Here is a 21,054-nt window from a genome sequence, read left to right as displayed (position 1 = left end):
TTATGTTGAGTCATATCGATCAAATATTATCTTTTTGTCCGTAACTGGCATAGAGATTATTTTAATTTGATTTTCGGATACAAACCAATGTGATTTGTTAATGTCCAACAAAATCATTCTTTTTATAAAGTAAAGTCACTCATGTTGTTCTCTTGAGAATGACATCAAATGGGGGAGAGTTCTTAAATGAACTTGTGCTTAATTGCTATATCTTTGTGGGGAGTGTGGCTGTGGAATTTGAGAGGGGATGCTTGTATGTTTTTAATCTCCTAGATGACGTTAAGTATTTATTACTATGTGATATCTAAAAAAGTTGATACGAGGAGTTGCATTTTAACTTTGTTATAATGTGGAATCTTAAAACTTCCTTAAGACTTGACGTATCTTTTGATTGTTTTCATTACGATCCCGCAATTTTCGTACCTTTATTAATTTTACTGACAAAAAGTGGGAGAATTATTTAGTAGTTTCATACTACATACATATGGTTTACAGATCATTATGTAAGGGGGAGTGGATCAATAATCTATAGGTTCTACCTATTATGCAGAAGATGTAAGTATTGATTAAGAGGAGAAACATATCACCGTAGTATTACTTCAGAGTTGAGATAATTGAACTTTGGAGAAAGGAATAGTATTATGTTTCTGTATAACGACGATTGAGAACATTTGTTTTCTAAAGTTGTTATCACTATGGAATCGGTTCTTCAAGAACAACGATGTTTAGTTGAACACATTCATAATCATTGCAACTTGGAATTACGAAGAGTTCAAGGAGTTGAAGATGCCAAGAAAGTCAAGACATGTTGGATTGAAGAAGCTGTTGAAGCTTTATTTTTTATCTATATACATTAATAGTTTTTTTCACTAAAATTAACAAAGGGGGAGATTGTTAGAGCATTGATCGGTCGAACTCACAAGTGTTGCTATCTCAAGCTTGTTGTCAAAACTATATCTTGATTTCTAGTCTACAGTTAGTTAAGTCTCGGACTAGGATAAAAATGTATTTGACAAACAGAGGATAACAGCAATCATCATTGCATTCTACCGTTTGCGAATATCACCCGAAGCTTTTGGAGAACTTCATCAACAAAAGGTAAGTGAAAACTAAACCACCCATATCTCAAGTTATATTCACTTTCTATCATTTTGAGACGATATCGCATAACTAATTAGACTAGTATGCATAGACAAGAATATCGAGTCAAGTTTATCTTGATAATTTCTCGAAATATAATGGCTGAGCTTAATGAACATTTGTTCATACTTGATGAATTTCGGTTTAGGACAGTTTATTGTTCGGAATCAAAATCGTGATTCAAGTTTATCATTCGTAAATAGCCTGAAATAGTAATATGTGTCATTGATGTTATTCAGGAATGTTTCGAATTGATTTCAAGAAATATAAAACTGCTATTGATTCAAATATAAGACAGTGGTATCAGTTTTACTGGGAAAACTGTGTTATAAGTCAGAACTCGTATTATATGTATTCGTACAAGTAGCGGAGTATCTATATGCATATCGACTTACATATTAGTGGTAAACATATTCATATGTATATCATATTGAAAATATGTGTGACTGTGAACCAGATGGGTGTGCATACTCGTGGTTGCGAACCGGAGGTGAGTATCCAAATCAGTAAGCAAGCTTAAAAAGTTCAATGTTCTAGAACTCTATAGCGTTTCCAAACCGGTACGCAAACCGATTCAATTCTGTAAACTTCGGAACCAGCGATAGTCTTTGAGTTTCCAAACCATTATGCAAACCTTAAAAGTTATGTGAACTTCGGAACTTAGGTTTGGTGGAAAGTTTGCAAACTGGTAGGCAAACCTAAAAAAATTTGTGAATTCCGGAACTCGATTTTGGTATAAAGTTTCCAAACCGGTTTGCGAACTGTGACTGAACCGACTCACGAACTACTATGTATTTGTATTCTTACATCTACTAATCATGCCGATTATACTTTCAAGTGTGTTTAAATAATTTCTTCGGTATAATTAATATTTGATTAATTCTCTATAAATACTAGACTTAATTGATCACATGTTTGTGACTCAGAGTTAATGTCTTATGTGTTCATGAAAATGAAGATAAAGCTTTTAAGTTCAAACCGGCTAGTTTCGGCTAACCATGTTGAACATAGTCTTTGTACACGGCTCGCTTACGGTCTAACCTAACCAGAGTGTATATCTTGTTTATGTAAATCATATTCAAAGGGTTCACTTAACGGTGGATATTGTTTGCTTGGTTCCAAAGTTATCTTAGCTTAAACCTAAAGCAACTTATGCTTTGAATGTCTATAAAAGGGGAACTCCAAAAAACTGGGATCTTTGAATCCTGACACTACTTTTTGGTGTTTCCTAGTTGTATCTAGAGTCGTCCTCTCCAGAAACCCTTTTTAAGGTTTCGCGACTATAAAGACTTCACTGGGATTCCTGAAGCCAGCTCCAGTAATCTTTCCTTGATAACTCGAGTATCCTGATCTTGATTGTTTGTGGAGATTTCTCCAACGATTAAGATAGATAGTGATCATCAAATTTCTCTTCGTCTAAGACTTTGTTGATTCCACAAGTTTTATACTTGTGAGGTGAATAATAATCTAGGCTGTACTTCGGGTTGCATAAGTCCGGATTTTGAGGATAGCTAGACTTCTGTCAAATTGCTATCGACATCCATCACCTTGATCTGTGGGAGGCAGATTTGGTTTAAAGTCTTCAATTGCGTTGAAGCAATTCTTAGTTGGTGTGACGTCATCTAAGGGAATCATTTGCGCGGAGTTCTGTCGGGATTCAAGAGGCGTAAGGAGCGCGACTGTACCTTAATCGGTGGAATACCTTTTAAGGCTCAATTACAATACAGACCGAATTTAATTGGTAGTAGGCTAGTGTCTGTAGCGGCTTAATACAGTTTGGTATTCAATCTGGACTAGGTCCCGTGGTTTTTATGCATTTGCGGTTTCCTCATTAACAAAACTTCTGGTCTGTGCTATTTCTTTTTCCGCATTATATTGTTTATCTTTATAATTGAAATATCACAGGTTCTGCGTTGATCAATCAAAGTAGAGACGTCCGACCTAGTTTGATGGATATGACTTGATTGATTCTTGGACATTGGTCTTTGGTACCGTCCAAGTTATCTCTTTGTGATTAGGTTCACGTACGTATTCGGTTCTATAAACGTACTAAGCACAAGAGATAGAGATATCATTCTTAATAATATTCCTTGAGTGAGTTTTACTCTCGGAGTTGTATTGAGTTTGTCCATACAGATTGTCTAAGAAAAAAGTGGTGGTGTATTTTGGTACCCCGGCGTTTAAGGTGAATATTGATTGCTTGGTTCCAAAGCTATCTTAGCTTAAACATAAAGCAACCTAGGCTTTGAAGTCTATATAAGTGGAACTCTTGGCAACTGAGATCTTTGAATACTGACGCTACTTTTTGGTGTGTCCTAGTTGTATCTAGAGTCTTGCTCTCCAGGAACCCTGTTAGGGTTTAGAGACTATAAAGACTTCATTGGGATTCGTGAAGCTAGGTCCAATTATCTTTTATCTTGATAACTTGAGTATCCTGATATTGATTGTTTGTTGAGCCTTGCTCCATCAATCAAGACAAATAGTAATCAACAAAGTCTCTTAGTCTCATACTTTATTGATTCCACAAGTTTTATACTTGTGAGTGAGTAATAATCTAAGCTGCACTTCGGGTTTCATAAGTCTAAATTTTGAGGATAGACAGGCTTTTGTCAAGTTGCTATTGATTACCATCATCTGGGTCATTCGTTTGATCTGATCATCTGTTTAGATCGTAAATAAGGAAATCAATTATAGGATTAATAAGTGGGAGGCAGATTTGGTTTAAAGTCTTAAATTGAGGTTGAAGCAACTCTTAGCTTTGGGTGAGATAATCTAAGGAAATCAATTAAGCAGAGTCTTGCGAGACTCAAGAGGCATAAGGAGTGTGACTGTACCTTAATCGGTGGATTTCTTTTTAGGTATAAACTACATTCCAGACCGAAGTTAATTGGTAGTAGGATAGTGTTTGTAGCGGTTTAATACAGTTTTGTGTTCAATCTGGACTAGGTCCTGGGTTTTTATGCATTTGCGGTTTCCTCGTTAACAAAATTTCTGGTGTCTGTGTCATTTATTTTTCTGCATTATATTGTTTATCTTTATAATTGAAATATCACAGGTTGTGTGTTGATCAATTACAGTAGCTAGGTACAACCTTGTTAGTCGGAAAAGACTTGATTGATCCTTGGATATTGGTCTTTGGTGTCGTCCAAGAACTCTCTTTGTAGTTAGGTTCACAGATTCAATTCTGTAAATGTTCTAACAACAAGAGAGAGAGAGATATATAACTCTAGACACTTAACTTAATTTAATTTTTACTCTCGGAGTTGTGTTGAGTTCGTCCATATAGATTGCCTACAAAAAATATTGGTGGTGTATTTTGATACACCAATGTTTTCACTTAGTAGATTATACGGGTGAAGAAAAGGCATTTGTAAAGCATAATTCAGATGGCTTGAATGCTATTATACATGTTGTAATCCGTGACCTACAACATCATGTATCCACATGCCAAACTTAACATGAAGCTTGGAATAATCTTTAGATCATATTTGAAGGTGACACATCAGAATAGAAAGCTAGACTCCAAATTCTCACTTCTGATTGGGAAAACCTTCGAATGGATGACAACGATACTTTTAAAGAGTTACATGTTAATCTCTCTGAGATAGTTAATACTTCCTTCTCTCTTGGAAAGACTATTTCTGAAAAGGATATAGTGTGCAAAATTCTCAGATCGTTGACATCCAGATACGAATCTAAGAAACATGCAATCGTGGAAGCAAATGATCTTTCAAATCTCTCTCGAAGCACACTTGTTGGAAAGTTAAAGACCTAACATTGTCAAAATAGATTGTAATGTGAAAGTACACTTGTTCGAAGCACACCTGATCATGAATCACAACCTATTCAAGCTAAAGGAATCGCTTTAAAGCTGAGAAATTTCCAAAAGCTCATATGGAAAAAAATAGATTGATAAGTGATTATGATAAATTGATTGCAGAAGATTCTGATGATGATGTTGAACTAACATTGTCACTAATTACGAGATAGTTTCGAGATCTCTTAAGAAAAAAATAAGAGATTTGTGAAAGATAATCATCAGACTTCTTGCCCTCATGATCGTGTTCCAATCAAGAACAGAAAAGATCAAGAAGAAAATATTGAATATCAACCTCAATGCTTCAAGTGTAAAGGTTTTGGTTATTTAGCTAAGGAATTTCCTAATCTAAGGAAATACACTGGAAGCAAGGGATTATATGTAACTCTAGATGAGACTTCTGATTCATACAACTCTGAGGAAGAGGAAACGACTAATATTGTACTAGTTGTTAATTTAATTCCCTCGTATTCTATTAGTGATTTAACCATTTTAAAAATGGTCATGCCTTCCGATGTTGGAAAATCATCTAATAATACAAGGAAAAATAAGATAAAGTGCAAAACTGTCTCAAAAACAAGAATTGCTAAGATGTGCATATGCAATTCCAACCAATCTCCAGAAAGTTCGATAAATCAAGGTAACAAGAGAAGCTATTTAAATCACACTTCACTAGATCGAGAACATCTTGTGTGTTCTAAATCCCATGATAAGAGAAAATCTAATACTACTATTACCTAATCGGTATCACATTGCATCCTCGCTTTGTTTGTCGAATGTGTGTGAGGAAGCATATAATTAAGGCACTTATGTGTAGATTATGGGTACAAAATCTAGTAATTGAAAATATATTTTAAATATTCGTATTTATAGGAATATTATATTTTAGTTAGTATAAAAAATATCTTTCAATATTTATAAAGGATTTTCCTTATTCTCTGGTCATTCCTTGTCCGAACCATGAGTCAGGATCCGATGTCTTCTCTTGCAAATGTGCTTGATCTAAAAGAGTTCTTTAAGAATAAGTCTGCACCATCTTTTGATGCTAAGAAACCAAAGAGAAAGATCAAAAAGATAGTTTTGCTTAGCAAGAAGGAAAGAGAGAATATACTGAAGAAAGATCAGTGTAGTGAGATATTGACACAATTCTGTGTTCAATCCAAGACAAAATTACATGCTCTTGCAGAGTCCTTCACCAAAACTTCTCATCTGCAAGAAATTTTGATCAAGCAACAAGGTCATCTTCTTGAAGAAATACACAAGATCAAGATTTAGAATAATAATATCCTACCTTCCTCTAGTGATATGAATGATTAAGTTTCTCATAAAATAAAAATAAGATTGGATTCTTATTTAAAGAAAATAGATATCAGTGTGTTTATTTATTTCGATATTTCGTGTAAGGTCTAAGTTGAATAAAACTATCAATATTATTTATGAATAAAATTAATATTTTATAATTTTTTGTTTCGTGTGATACTTTCTGATTACATACCTGTGTATGAATGTTTATATTTTTTCTATATGATTTCAGATTTATGAGATGTCTGATTTCGGTTTTTATTAACCTTAATATTCGATCCCATATGGTGAAGCCCTTATGATTGTGGCGTTTTGATTTAGCGGGATTAAGTTCTAGCAGATGTTGATAGGCTTTATCAAAGGATCATAAGGTGTTCCGACTGAAACTCATATGTGAAAAGTCACAATTTGTTGATAATCAATTTATGTTTACATAAATTTTGTTTAGCATAACATATGTGTTTCGGGTTTAAACTTTTACTATTGGCACGCATTAGTTAAATCCAATTCAACCTTTCTCTGGTAAAGGTTAATTTTGTTGTTGTTATTTTGTTCTTGCGAGAGGATGACAACACAGTGGGGGAGAGTTCTTATTTTAACTTGCACTTAATGATATATCTTTCTGGGGAGAAGTGGCTGCGGAAATTGAGGTAACGATTTTATTTGTTAGTTAATCGTTTTTCCTATTTAAGAAAAGCTTGTTTATATTGCATATATTTTGCTTTTGCTTAACAAAATTTTGGTACAATTGATATGTTCCATTATTGTGTATGGATTCTTGTATATGATTCAATTGTTTACGGTTAAGAAAAATTGTGTCAATTTATTGGCTTATTGAAAAAACGGGGGTCTAACAACCACAACCAATATTTCTCTTAGCAATCTGTATGGACAAACTCCAATATACTTTCAAGAGAATCAACTAGACAGTCAGATTCAATCTTTAGAAAAGTATATCAAAGAGTTTATATATCAATTTCTCAATTCAATCTGTAATCAAACAAATAGGAATTTGCTAGCCCGATTGAATAAGAGAAATAACTTGGACAGTATCACAAACCAATATCCAAGTGTCAATCAATTCAATCAACAACCTGAAGGCCGGATTCAAGAAATGATTGAACTTAATGCACAACCTATGATATTTCAATTATATAAATAAATATAATGCGGAAAAGAAATAACACAAACACCGGAAATTTTGTTAACGAGGAAACCGCAAATGCAGAAAACCCCGGGGACATACTCCAGCTTTGAACACCACACTGTATTAAGCCGCTACAGACACTAGCATACTACCAATGAACTTCAGACTGGAATGTAGTTGAGCCCTAACCAATCTCACATTGATCAAGGTACAGTTGCGCTCTTTACGTCTCTGAACCCCAACATGATTCTACGCACTTGATTCTCTTAGCTGATCTCACCCACAACTAAGAGTTGCTACTATTAGAGCACTACTCGGTCGAACTCGCATGTGTTGCTATCTCAAGCATGTTTGTCAATGTTAGTGATCAAAACTATAAGTCTTGATTTCTATCTTATTTATAGATGTCTCGTACTAGGACATATATTTTGTAATTGAGCATCATACTTCACGGCGTTCATCATTTGAAGACGAAGAACTACTAAGGGGAGCTTGTGGAATTTTATTAACAAAAGGTATGTGGAGACTGAAACTCATCTATCACTTGGAAAGTCTATTTCTACTCTATCTCCTATATTGATACATAAGTCGTACTACGATATAGTTTTCTATTATACACATTTGAGATTTCGAGCTGAGTTTAACTCGCTTACATATTTCTCGAAATATGTATTGACAAGCTTTCGCTTCGACCAAGTTCATCCTATATTATTAACGAAAGTCATAATATGATCACATGAAAATTGTCGAGTAAACATCTTACATGGTTTGTGTGATACAATCATTTGGTGTAGACTTGGAATGTTTCGTAATGATTAGTTCAATATCTTGAAAATTGCTTTGATACTAATAGTGTGTGAAAACGGCTATTGTCATCCTCTAAAAAAGTTTCAGTGATTGAAATAAAGAGTTTAGAATCAAGTAACCATGTTTGTATATAAACATAGTGTGTTCTCACATTTGTGTGTAAGTCCAAAACCAGGAACCCGAAGTATGCGCACCCGTACGCGTACTGGCGGCTGTTGGATGTCTGGGAAAGTATACGTACCTGTACGCATACTGGCGGAAGTCTCACGTCCGTGAATTTCTGCTGGAGTTTAGAAGCGTGCATTGGTATGTGCACCCGTAAGCGTACTGGCGTAACCAAACTCGGTCCGGCTACTTAAGTATGCATACCCGTTTACTTCAATTGTGTTCTTGTATACTTCTATGAGAATATAGCAATTCAACGACTCTTTAACTAGTTTCATTTGAGTCATTTGAACTAGTTATGGTTAAGATGAATAAGGTTGATATGAGAGTGATCATATGGCTAACCTCGGTTAACTATTATTGAGTCAACATGGTGTGTACGTTTGGGTACGGTTACATAAACCTAAATGAGGGTACATTTCATTTGTGTGTAACAAGCTAAGTTCGATCTAACGGTTGAAAGATATTAGCTTGGTTGAATCAGGTTTATCTAACGGTGATTATTGAATACTTTGTTACCAAGGTAACTTGGATTGCAAACCCTGATTTGAAAACTATATAAGGGAGAACTCTAGCAACTGAGAAACCTAATCCCCACACCTCATGTGTTTTACTAGTTGTATCAACTAGAGTCGATTCTCCTTTAACCTTAGGCTTCTATCGAGACCCTGTAGGTTAGCGACTTGAAAGACTTCATTGGGATTGTGAAGCCAGACCCAACTATTTTCTTTGTAGTTGTTTGTACTGATCTTGCCCGATTCTATCGTTTGAGTACTATCTTCTCTAAGATTTGCTCGAGATTTAATCTCCGATAGGCAAGGTAAAAAGAAATCACAAACACCTTCGTCTCATCGTTTGTGATTCCACAATATCTAGTTTCGCCATCATACGATTTAGATTATTGTCAGGTGATTGATAATACTAGGTTGTTCTTCGGGAATATAAGTCTGGTTTACCAATTGGTTCCTCTTCACCTTGATTTATCAAAAATCGGAACAAAAACTCATAGGTATTTCTGTGGGAGACAGATTTATCTATTTCAATAGAATTTTCTGTGTGAGACAGATTTGTTTATCAAGTCTTCGACGTAGGGTCGTAGCAACTCTTAGTTGTGGGTGAGATCAGCTAAGGCAATCAAGTGTGTAGTATCGTGCTGGGATCAGAGACGTAAGGAGCGCAACTGTACTTTGAATCAGTGTGAGATTGATTAGGGTTCAACTACAGTCCAGTTCGAAGTTCATTGGTAGTAGGCTAGTGTCTGTAGCAGCTTAATACAGTGTGGAGTTCAAAACTGGACTAGGTCACGGGGGTTTTCTGCATTTGTGGTTTCCTCGTTAACAAAACTTCCGGTGTCTGTGTTATTTCTTTTCCGCATTATATTTTGTTATATAATTGAAATATCATAGGTTGTGCGTTGAATCGATCAATTGGTAAATCCAACCTTTGATTGTTGATTGAAATTGATTGATCCTTGAACATTGGTCTTTGGTACCGTTCAAGTTAATTTTCTAATATTCAATCGGGCTCGAAGATTTCTATTTGCTGATTGCAGATTGAATATAGAGATAAAGATATAAACTCTTTGATATACTTTTCTCTAGATTGAGTTTGAATGTCTAGTTGATTCTCTAGAAAGTGTATTGCAGTAAGTCCTCTCAGATTGCCAAACGAATTGTTGGGTGTGGTTGTTAGACCCCCGCATTTTCAGATACGACCCAAAGTCGAAGACTTGATAAACAAAGCTATCTCACATAGAAAAGTCTATTGACATAGATAAATTTGTCTCCCATATAAATACCTATGAGTTTTGTTCCGTCTTTTGATAAATCAACGTGCACAACAACCAATTGATAAACCGAACTTATATTCCCGAAGAACAGCCTAGTATTATCAATCACCTCACAATAATCTTAATCGTATGGAGCGAAACAAGATATTGTGGAATCACAAACGATGAGACAAAGATGTTTGTGACTTCTTTTAATCTTACCAATCGTTGATAAATCTCGAGCAAACCTTATAGAAGATAGTATTCAACACGATAATATAAAGTAAGATCAGAACACACAACTACAAAGAAAATAGTTGGGTCTGGCTTCACAATCCCAATGAAGTCTTCAAGTCGTTAACCTACAGGTTTTTGGAATAAACCTAAGGTCAAAGGAGAATCTACGCTAGTCACAATTAGTATCACGCAGGAGGTGTGGGGATTAGGTTTCCCAATTGCTAGAGTTCTCCCTTATATAGTCTTCAACTCAGGGTTTGCAATCAATGTTACTTTGGTAACAAAGAATTCAATATTCACCATTAGATGAAAACCTAATTAGACTCAGGATAATATCTTTCAACCGTTAGATCGAACTTAGCTTGTTACACACAACTGAAATGTACCTTTATTTAGATATGGTTAACCGTACCTAAACATGTACACTAGGTTGGCTCCACAATAGTTAACCGAAGTTATCCATATGAACACTTTCATATCAACCTTATGCATCTTAACAACAACTAGTTCAAATGACGCAAATGAAACTAGTTCTAGAGTTGTTCAATTGTTTATTTTCTCATAGAAGTATACAAGACACAATTGAAGCAAAATAGGTTTGATTCGCTCGAATCGATTCATGAACATTATAGCCACGGTTTGCAAAATATTGCATTCCTTATTACATTAATGTATTGTTTCATCACATAACCGATTTTAGAACATAGCTCACTCAAGTATGCAAAAACGGGTACACATACCTAAGTAGCCGGACTTGGACTGTGTTCGACAGTACGCGAATGGGTACGCATACTGTCACACATCCAAACATCAGTTGAAATCAGTACGCGTACACCAAAGTTCCCGTACTTCAATTAAGTTCGCCAGTACGCATAAGGGTACGCATACCAAGGCTCCCGGACTTCACCTGACCTCGCCAGTACGCGTACGGGTACGTATACTTTGTTGGTCTTGGTTCAACACATATGCCAGTACGCATACTATGTTTATAATCCAATTATGGTTAATTGTTCTAAATTCCGTTTCAATCATTGAAACTTTCTTAGAAGACGACAATAGCTGTCTCACACAAACTATTAGCTTCAAAGCAATTTTCAAGTGATCGAATGATCAATACGAAACATTCTGAGTCTACATCAAATGACTGTCTCACACAAATCATATAAGATGTTACCAGGAGATTTTCACATGATCATCTTTTGAATTTCGTCAAGAGTATAAGATGAACTTGGTTAAAGCGAAAGCTTACGAACACATACTTCGATAAATATGTAAGTGAGTTAAACTCATCTCGAAATATCAAGTATTAATCGAATACTATATAGCTATGCGACTTTTGTCTCAAATAGGAGATAGAAGAGAAATAGACTCTCCGAGTGATAGATGAGTTTCAGTCTCCATATACATTTTGTTGATGAAGTTCCACAAGCTCTCCTTAGTAGTTCTTCCTCTTCAATTGATGAACGCAATGAAGTCTAAACCTCAACTACACAATATATCCTAGTCCGAGACATAAATATTAAGTAGACTACAAATCAAGACTTATAGTTTTGATCACTAAACTTGACAAACAAGCTTGAGATAGCAACACTTGCGATTTCGACCGAGCAGTGCTCTAACAATCTCCCCCTTTGTTAATTTTAGTGACAAAACTATCAATATATATGGATTGCAAAATAAATAAAACTTTGTATCTTCTCATCCAAATGCTTGATCATCTCCTTGGTTCTTCAACATTACTCGAAATATTCGTCACTTCCAAGTACTCAAGTGATTCTGAACGTGTTCAACTCAGCATCATAGTTGTTGAAGTTCCATAGCCATAACAATGAGAAAACAATTGCTCTCAATCATCGTTATACAGTGTCATAGCATCATTACACAGCATCAAAGTTCAATATATCACAACTTTGACAGCAATACTATGGTGATATGTATCACTACCCCTTAGTCAATACTTCATCTCCACAATGAAAACCACTCCCCCTTACACAATGATCCGTAAACCATATGTATTTGTAGTGTGAACTACACATTAATTCTCCCCCTTTTTGTCAATATAAATTGGCAAAGGTACGAAAAATAGTGGGATCATAATGAAATTCTCATATAGATACTTCATGACTAAAAGAGAACATATCAACTTTGTTTCGATGATTTCACATAGTCAAAACTTAGTGTATTCATCAAGGGGTTTATAAATAAAGATATAAGAAAACTCCTAAAATATTCTACAGCCGTACTCCCCACAAAGATTTGGCAATTAAGCACAAGTTCAATTAAGAACTCTCCCCTATAAAATGGCATTCCCGAAAGAACAACAAGAGCGATCGTACTTTTGCAAGAAAAGAAGGATTTCTTTGGACATAATCAAATCACATGAAACTTGAATTTGTATCCAAAAATATCAATTGAATTAACCACAAAGGAAATGATTAATATAGTTGGCCATGCTCAACATAAGAAAACTTATGGAGCAACACAGTACTTTCACAAAGATGTGGATCAGGGAAATACCAATACTGCGGAATAATCAAAGATTCATTCTATTTTTCATCACTATTTGCACAATGACATATAATAGACTTAATCTTTGGTGTCAAAAGTTCATTCTATCTTTCATCAATATTTGCATAAAGACATATGATAGACTTAACTTTTGAGCATATATGGGACAATCATAGTTCACGGATGTAAACACACATATCCTGTACCAATTTTTGCAATATATAAAACCAATAAATATTAATATTGCAAAATCATCTTCCAAATAACTGAGAATTTAAATAAATAAATCTAAAAACATTGCAAGATGAAAACCGTTGGCAATAGCTATGTGTAATCACAATAATTAATATTCCAAACCCTAATTATCCTTCTTAAAACACAAGAATAAATCTCATAAGAAGCTTCCTAGACAAAATAGATAAGACAAGATAAATTAATCATCATCTTCATCATTGGAGATCATCAAAGTGGCTTGAATCTTATCCATATCTTTCTTGATTTCGGGAAACTTGGTAGCAATCACACAAAGTTGTTCTTGCACACATTTTACCTTGGAATTAATCTTACACACACCCTTCTGAATTTGATTAAGAAGACTCAAGGTGGTAGGATCACAAGAACCATCAAGGGAATCACATCTTTGTCTATTGCAAGCATTATCCTTCATACATTTGAAAGTAAAAGGACGATCAAGTTTGGGAGTTCCAATAGAGTTGCCAGTGGGAGCAATAGAAAATGTGCGGTAAATTTTCTCAATTAAACATGGATAGCCTAAATTCTTGTTGGAAGATGTCATCAAAACCATTTGAAGAATTATGAATCCACAAATGTCGAGACTTGGAGAACCAAATTCAAGGAAATACACCAACTCCGCAAACTCACAGCTCCATCGAGTATTCTCAATTATGGAGGGACAAAGATTAGATATACCAAGCTTTCCAAAAGACATCAAGGAAAGACAAAGATAATTAATAGGATATTTCCTTCAATCCAATCAACACTCTTTCCACAAAGACAACTAGAAATGGTTTCATAGGATGGTCTTTCTATATTTGGTCTCGGAAGGAGAAAATTTCCCACCGGGATTTTAATAATCCTTAAAATCAACTCTCTATTAACAAGAATCTTTTCTCTATTTATCATGGTCTTGAATTCCATGTCCTCGGGATCAACATCATGGATGTTACCATAGAAGATTCTTGTAAGAGTGTCAAAACCTTCACCAAGATTGTATTTCTCAAAGCATATCAAATATTTTTTATGACCACTTACCATATCTAATTTCTTTTCTAGAATAAATCCACTAGAAGAAATCCTTTCAAAGGTCTTAATTACTACTAGAATCATTGAAAAATCTATTTCTAATAGAATCTTGATCTTTAGGTAAGTTTATGCAAGAAGAAGAAGATGAATCTAAGTTTTTTGAAAACTTCTTTGAAACCTTAAAATTTCCCATGAGTTCTTAGAAATTGAGAAAACCAGGAGAAGGAAAAACTTACTTATATGCCCCTTGAAGATGATGAACACCCTTTTGTCACTTTTGGACCTCCAAAGATGATTTAATGGAGATAATCCATGAACCCTAGAAAAGTTCACGTACGCGGACCATGAAGGGAACAAGAAGGGTACACGTACCACTACTCTTATAAACCATTTGATGGGATTGGACCCGTTTATGAACCCCGAGCCACAAAGAGAATGTAGGATTTCTTAAAACGTTCAACACCAAAGGTTCGCACACTGTGAAAACACAACATAGTGCGAAAAAAAAAGATAGTAGAAAGACTACATCACTTTATCCTCTGGTGGACAGATAAAAAATAAATCTGTCAAGGAGTTTTTCTGAAAAGAAAGATTAAAACAAATTAACCCAAACACAAAACAAAACAAATCAAACCGTTACTTGCCCCATCTCAAGTTATATACAAATGGGGTAGAGCCAAGCTTGTTAAAGAGGCAGGATGTTTAGGGTGAACCTCATGTACCGTTTCCGGTTGATATTTGTGGACAGTACCAGTGATATAATCATAGTAATGATGATAATCAGGGTTTACAGAGTTTTATAACTCATTTTTCTTATGACCAGGAAAAAAGGTTTTCTGATATTTTGAACCTGCACCAAACTCACAAGAACCCCTTTTATTGGATTCACATGAGTTGGCAGCATGTTTAGTTCGTACATCAGGATTACATGATTGACAGGTACATAACTTTTTCCAGAACGACTCTTTTCCTCAATCAAATTGAGCCTTTCTAAGAATTCGAAAACTCCTTAAAAAGCTTTAAATAGATCTTTGTCAATAGATCCATCATGATAGTATTCCTCAAACAGATTAAGAGGCAATCTAGTGAGATTACATACCTTTGAGCTTTGACCTCGTTTCCTCGAGCGATTTTTCTTAGAAGGACTTTCATTTTTTCCTTTAGACTGTTTTTCATCATCTAAGATTTCCAATATCTTGTATGAAGAGAGATTATCTTGAGGGAACAGAGGTCTTGTAGATAATAAGATCTGAACAATCTTTAAGGACTTCTGGCGTGCGCTACAGATGCCCAGAACAAGTTTCCCAAAGTAATTTCCCATAAGGACAAACTTTAAGGATCAGTCAAACACAAACTTATTAGGTTTATAGTGTTTGCCTGCTCTGATACCAATTGAAAAAACGGGGGTCTAACAACCACACCCAATATTTTGCTTATCAATCTGTATGGACAAACTCTAATATACTTTCAAGAGAATCAACTAGACAGTCAGACTCAATATTTATAAAAGTATATCAAAGATTTTATATTCTCAATTCAATATGCAATCAAATAAATAGGAATTTGTGAACCCGATTTAATATGAGAAATAACTTGGACGGTATCACAAATCAATATCCAAGTGTCAATCAATTCAATCAACAACCCAAAGGCCGGATTCAAGAACTGATTGAACTTAACGCTCAACCTGTGATACTTCAACTATATAAACAAATATAATGCGGAAAAGAAATAACACAGACACCAGAATTTTTGTTATCGAGGAAACCGCAAATGCAGAAAAACCCCGAACCTAGTCCAGCTTTGAACACCATACTGTATCATGCTTCTACATACACTAGCCTACTACCAATGAGCTTCAGACTGGAATGTAGTTGAGCCCTAACCAATCTCACACTGATCAAGGTACAGTTACGCTCCTTACGTCTCTGAACCCCGGCAGGATTCTACGTACTTGATTCCCTTAGCTGATCTCACCCACAATTAAGAGTTGCTACGACCCAAAGTCGAAGACTTGATAAACAAATCTATCTCACACAGAAAAGTCTATTGAGATAGATATATCTGTCTCCCACAGAAAACCTATGATTTTTGTTCCGTCTTTTGATAAATTAAGGTACATAGGAACCAATTGATAAACCGAACTTATATTCCCGAAGAACCTAGTATTATCAATCACCTCACAATAATCTTAATCGTATGGAAGCGAAACAAGATATTGTGGAATCACAAACGATGAGACGAAGATGTTTGTGACTTCTTTTAATCTTACATATCGGAGATAAATCTCGAGCAAATATTAGAGAAGATAGTACTCAACATGATAGTATAAAGTAAGATCAGAACACGCAACTACAGAGAAAATAGTTGGGTCTGGCTTCACAATCCCTATGAAGTCTTCAAGTCGTTAACCTACAGGGTTTTGAAATAAACCTACGGTTAAAGGAGAATCGAATCTATTCGCAACTAGTATCACACAGGAGGTGTAAGGATTAGGTTTCCCAGTTACTAGAGTTCTCCCTTATATAGTCTTCAAATCAAGGTTTGCAATCAATGTTACCTTGGTAACAAAGCATTCAATATTCACCGTTAGATGAAAACCTGATTAGACTCAAGTTAATATATTTCAACCGTTAGATCGAACTTATCTTGTTACACACAAATGAAATGTACCTTCATTTAGATATAGGTAATCGTACCTAAACGTGTATACTAGGTTGGCTCCATAATAGTTAACCGAAGTTAGCCATATGAACACTTTCATATCAATCTTTTTCATCTTAACCACAACTAGTTCAAATGACTCAAATGAAACTTGTTCAAGAGTTGTTCAATTGTTTATATTCTCATAGAAGTATACAATACACAGTTGAAGCAAAATTGGTTTGATTTTCTTGAATTGATTCATGAACATTATAGCCACGGTTTGCAAAAGATTGCATTTCTTATTACATTAATGTATTGGTTCATCACATAAACGATTTTAGAACATACCTCACTCAAGTATGCAAGAGGGTACACATACCTAAGTAGACGGACTTGGACTGTGTTCGACACTACGCAAATGGGTACGCTACCTGTCACACATCCAAACATCAGTTGAAATCAGTACGCGTATGGGTACACATACCAAAGTTCTCGGAATTCAACTGAGTTTGCCAGTACGCGTACGGGTACGCATACCAAGGCTCCCGGACTTCACCTGACCTCTCCAGTATGCTTACGGGTATGCATAGTTCACTGGTCTTGGATCAACACATATGCCAGTACGCACTATGTTTATAGTCCAATTATGGTTAAGTGTTATAAATTTCATTTCAATCATTGAAACATTCTTAGAAAACGACAATAGTTGTCTCACACAAACTATTAGCTTGAAAGAAATTTTCAAGTGATCGAATGATCAATACGAAACATTTCGAGTCTACGTCAAATGACTGTGTCACATAAATCATATAAGATGTTACCAGGCGATTTTCACATGATCATCTTTTGACTTTTGTTAAGAATATAAAATGAACTTGGTTAAAACGAAAACTTACAAACACATACTTCGAGAAATATGTAAGCGATTTAAACTCAGCTATAAATATCAAATGTGTATAAATCAAATACTATATAGCTATACGACTTTTATCTCAAATAGGAGATAGAGTAGAAATAGACTTTCCAAGTGATATATGAGTTTCAGTCTCCACATACCTTTTGTTGATGAAGTTCCACAAGCTCTCCTTAGTAGTTCTTCGTCTTCAATTGATGAACGTCGTGAAGTCTAAACCTCAACTACACAATCTATCCTAGTCCGAAACATAGTTATAAGTAGACTAGAAATCAAGACTTATAGTTTTGATCACTAAACTTGACAAACAAGCTTGAGATAGCAACTCTTGCAAGTTCGACCGAGAAATGCTCTAACACTTATAATTTGGTATCTTCTTTATTGTTGGGTATCAAGTGTTTTTGCTTAACGAAATTCGGTGCAATTGCGATGCTGTAATGTTTATGTTTGTTTCAATTGCTTCCGGTTAAGAAAAATAATTGCAAGTCAATTTATTTTGGTTTGTATCTATTATTTTTGGCTTAACAAAATTACGGGGTCATTTGTTTAGTCCATTTGATTTCGGATAAGAGAAACTAAGTTAATTCTGAACTTAGTTAGACTCATCAAATGGAGAATTCGGTTATACAAGTCTAATCAAATGCCTTTACAAGAAAAACTAGTTAACTAACCTAGTGTTTTTCTTGTCTGAAAGAAAAGGTCTAAGTTATTTTCTGAAATAATTAGAGCCTGATGAGAAAAATAGAGTTAACTCTGATCTTTATTTTGGTCTTATTGAAACAAGCGATTGTACATATGCAATCGATTCAAAAATAGAATTAAGTATCTTAGTCGATTTGTTGGACTATAGGGGAAATTGCTTCGATCAATTGTTTCCTTGATAACATATTGAAACTAAATTACTTTTGCAGTTTCGATTTTAATATCGTTTATCTAAAATGGTATGTGAAACCTTCGTGCTTAACTTTTATAAGTTGTACAAGTATTATAGATTTGTAAGATCCTTTCGGTTTGACCTTTATTTGCTCGAACCTTTGTCATTTTGTGAAAAAAGGGGGGATAAATATATGGAGTAAACACATGATTTTTAATCACTATGAAAGTGCTTAAACGTTATATCTAACGGAAGAGTAAAGCATAGACTAAGGAGGAGAAACATATCATAATGTTGTGTAGTATTTCTGACTACCAAAGGGGAATAAAAAAGATGTTCGGATGGAACATTTACCTAGCCTGCCTTTAGGGGGAGTAAAATCTTTTGTTATTCAAATGTCAACCTCGGCATTTATTTATTGAATATATGCAGGTTATTGTGTTGTTGAAACTTGGAATCAAGCGTATGAAGAATGAGTTATTTTGTAATTCGTTTAGCTCCATATGTAATAAGAGTTTTATCACTAAAATTGGCAAAGGGGGAGATTTTTAGAGCATAGCTCGGTTCAAACCACCAAGCGTTTGTATGTCAAGTTTGGTTGTCATATTTTAGTGTCAAAACTTATCTACAGTCGCTTGATTAAATACTAGAGTCAACTTCGTTTAGGTTAGACTAGAAAGTCTAGGATTGTTGAGACATACAATTATTACTCCGAAGACTTGAAGAATGAGAAGAAGTAGCGACTACAATGACGACATCATCCTTCCACTTGAGGTTAGTAATATTGACTTGATCTTGTTTTCATTCCTTATGTATCTTTAAAGTCGTGCTATACTGAAAACATAACATGCGAAGCTGTATATATTGTATATAATACTCTAATGGTAAGACTTGGTCATAATAGTATTATCGAAGTGTCAAGGAAAAACATATTACGAAGTATAAACGCTTATCTTTTGAACTTTGTAAATACGACATCGACATAATCTACTGTATATATTTATTTGGTTATATGTGCATTATATATGTATGATTTTATCCTAGAAAACTATGTATCTTTACATTAGTTTAAGTAAGTAGATGTATGAACCCATTTTGATAATCGAAAGTGAAGTCATGATTGGTCTTGGTATTCTTTGAATATATTTTGGATGACCAATGGAAGACGAATTTTGTAGAACCTATCTTAACTTGTTGAGATTTATGGTATAACCGGTCATAGCCTATATAATATAGTTTGTTGTACTCGGTCATGAACTTCATTGTAAATCTAATTGTAACCGATCACAAGCTATATTGGAATGCAAGTTGTAACCGGCCATAAGATACTTTGGGAACCAAGGTATAACTGGTCACAAGATGAATTGGGAAGTTAGTGTAATAGATCACAAGCTACCTTTGGGAAGCAAGTTGTAACTGATCACAAGCTAACTCGGGAAGCAAGGTGTAATCGATCACAAGCTACTTTGTGAGCAAGGTGTATCCGGTTACGGCCTGTTTTGGGAATCATGCAAGTTGCTTGTCGTAGTGCAAGTTGTGCAAGGCTTGGACAGGCCGGCGTAAAACCTATGTTCGATTCTTAGGATATATATTCTCTAGCCTACCCGGTACTTGCTACTGGAAAAGGCTTTGGATTTGGATTTGGTTTAATCGGTTCCATGTACAAAACCAATAACCATGGTTCACATATTTCTTCATGGTGTGTATGAATTAGGGTTTTGGGTTTGTCAAATTGAGAAGTTTCCAAGATGTTGACATATTTGTACATGTACATAACTCCTATAAATTTTTGTTCAAAGATATTCCTTGATACTCAAGTTGATCCCTGGTCCGAAAAAGTGCAAAGCATTTAAATATGATTTTCATCATATCCTTTGGAAAATATTATTAGTTAATCTGCTAGACTAATAATATAATTTTTTCTATGAGAGATTTCGGAAATATTGGTTAATATTAATTGGGAGTAGGAAAACCGAATTTAGGTACTTTAATGCATATCTTGATAATCTTTCGGTTTTGGAATTTCCTTGCTGTCCAAACAACTTTGGTCTATAAACACTTGAGTTTATTTTTATTGCAAACTATCCAAAGACCCAGGCAAACTTCATTCGTGTTATTTCTGGTGGAGCTGTCTATCCGGAGAGGAAAGTACCCTAATTAGGCAAAATCTCTTACTTCTGCTCGTTTAAAGACTTCCGTGGGATCAAGAAGTTCTACGAGTACCGTTGTTGGGAAACTAGATAATTGCACTGTTATTTTAGTTTTCTATTATTTATTTGATTGACTAATGATTGTTGAAACTATGACTGCACCTAGTTTGTTTATTCTTGAGAACTTTCTCCTCTGATATAAGGTCACTCAGACTAGATCAAGGTATTGGTGGGATCTTCAGAACTATTTTTAGATCTAAATACATCATCTAGTGTTAACAGATTTCGTTCTGTGTCTAATCGATCATAAGTGGAAT

The sequence above is a fragment of the Papaver somniferum genome, chromosome 5 (genome assembly GCF_003573695.1).
Source record: "Papaver somniferum cultivar HN1 chromosome 5, ASM357369v1, whole genome shotgun sequence".
Taxonomy (NCBI): Eukaryota; Viridiplantae; Streptophyta; class Magnoliopsida; order Ranunculales; family Papaveraceae; genus Papaver; species Papaver somniferum.
Note: the sequence above shows the minus strand (reverse complement) of the source record.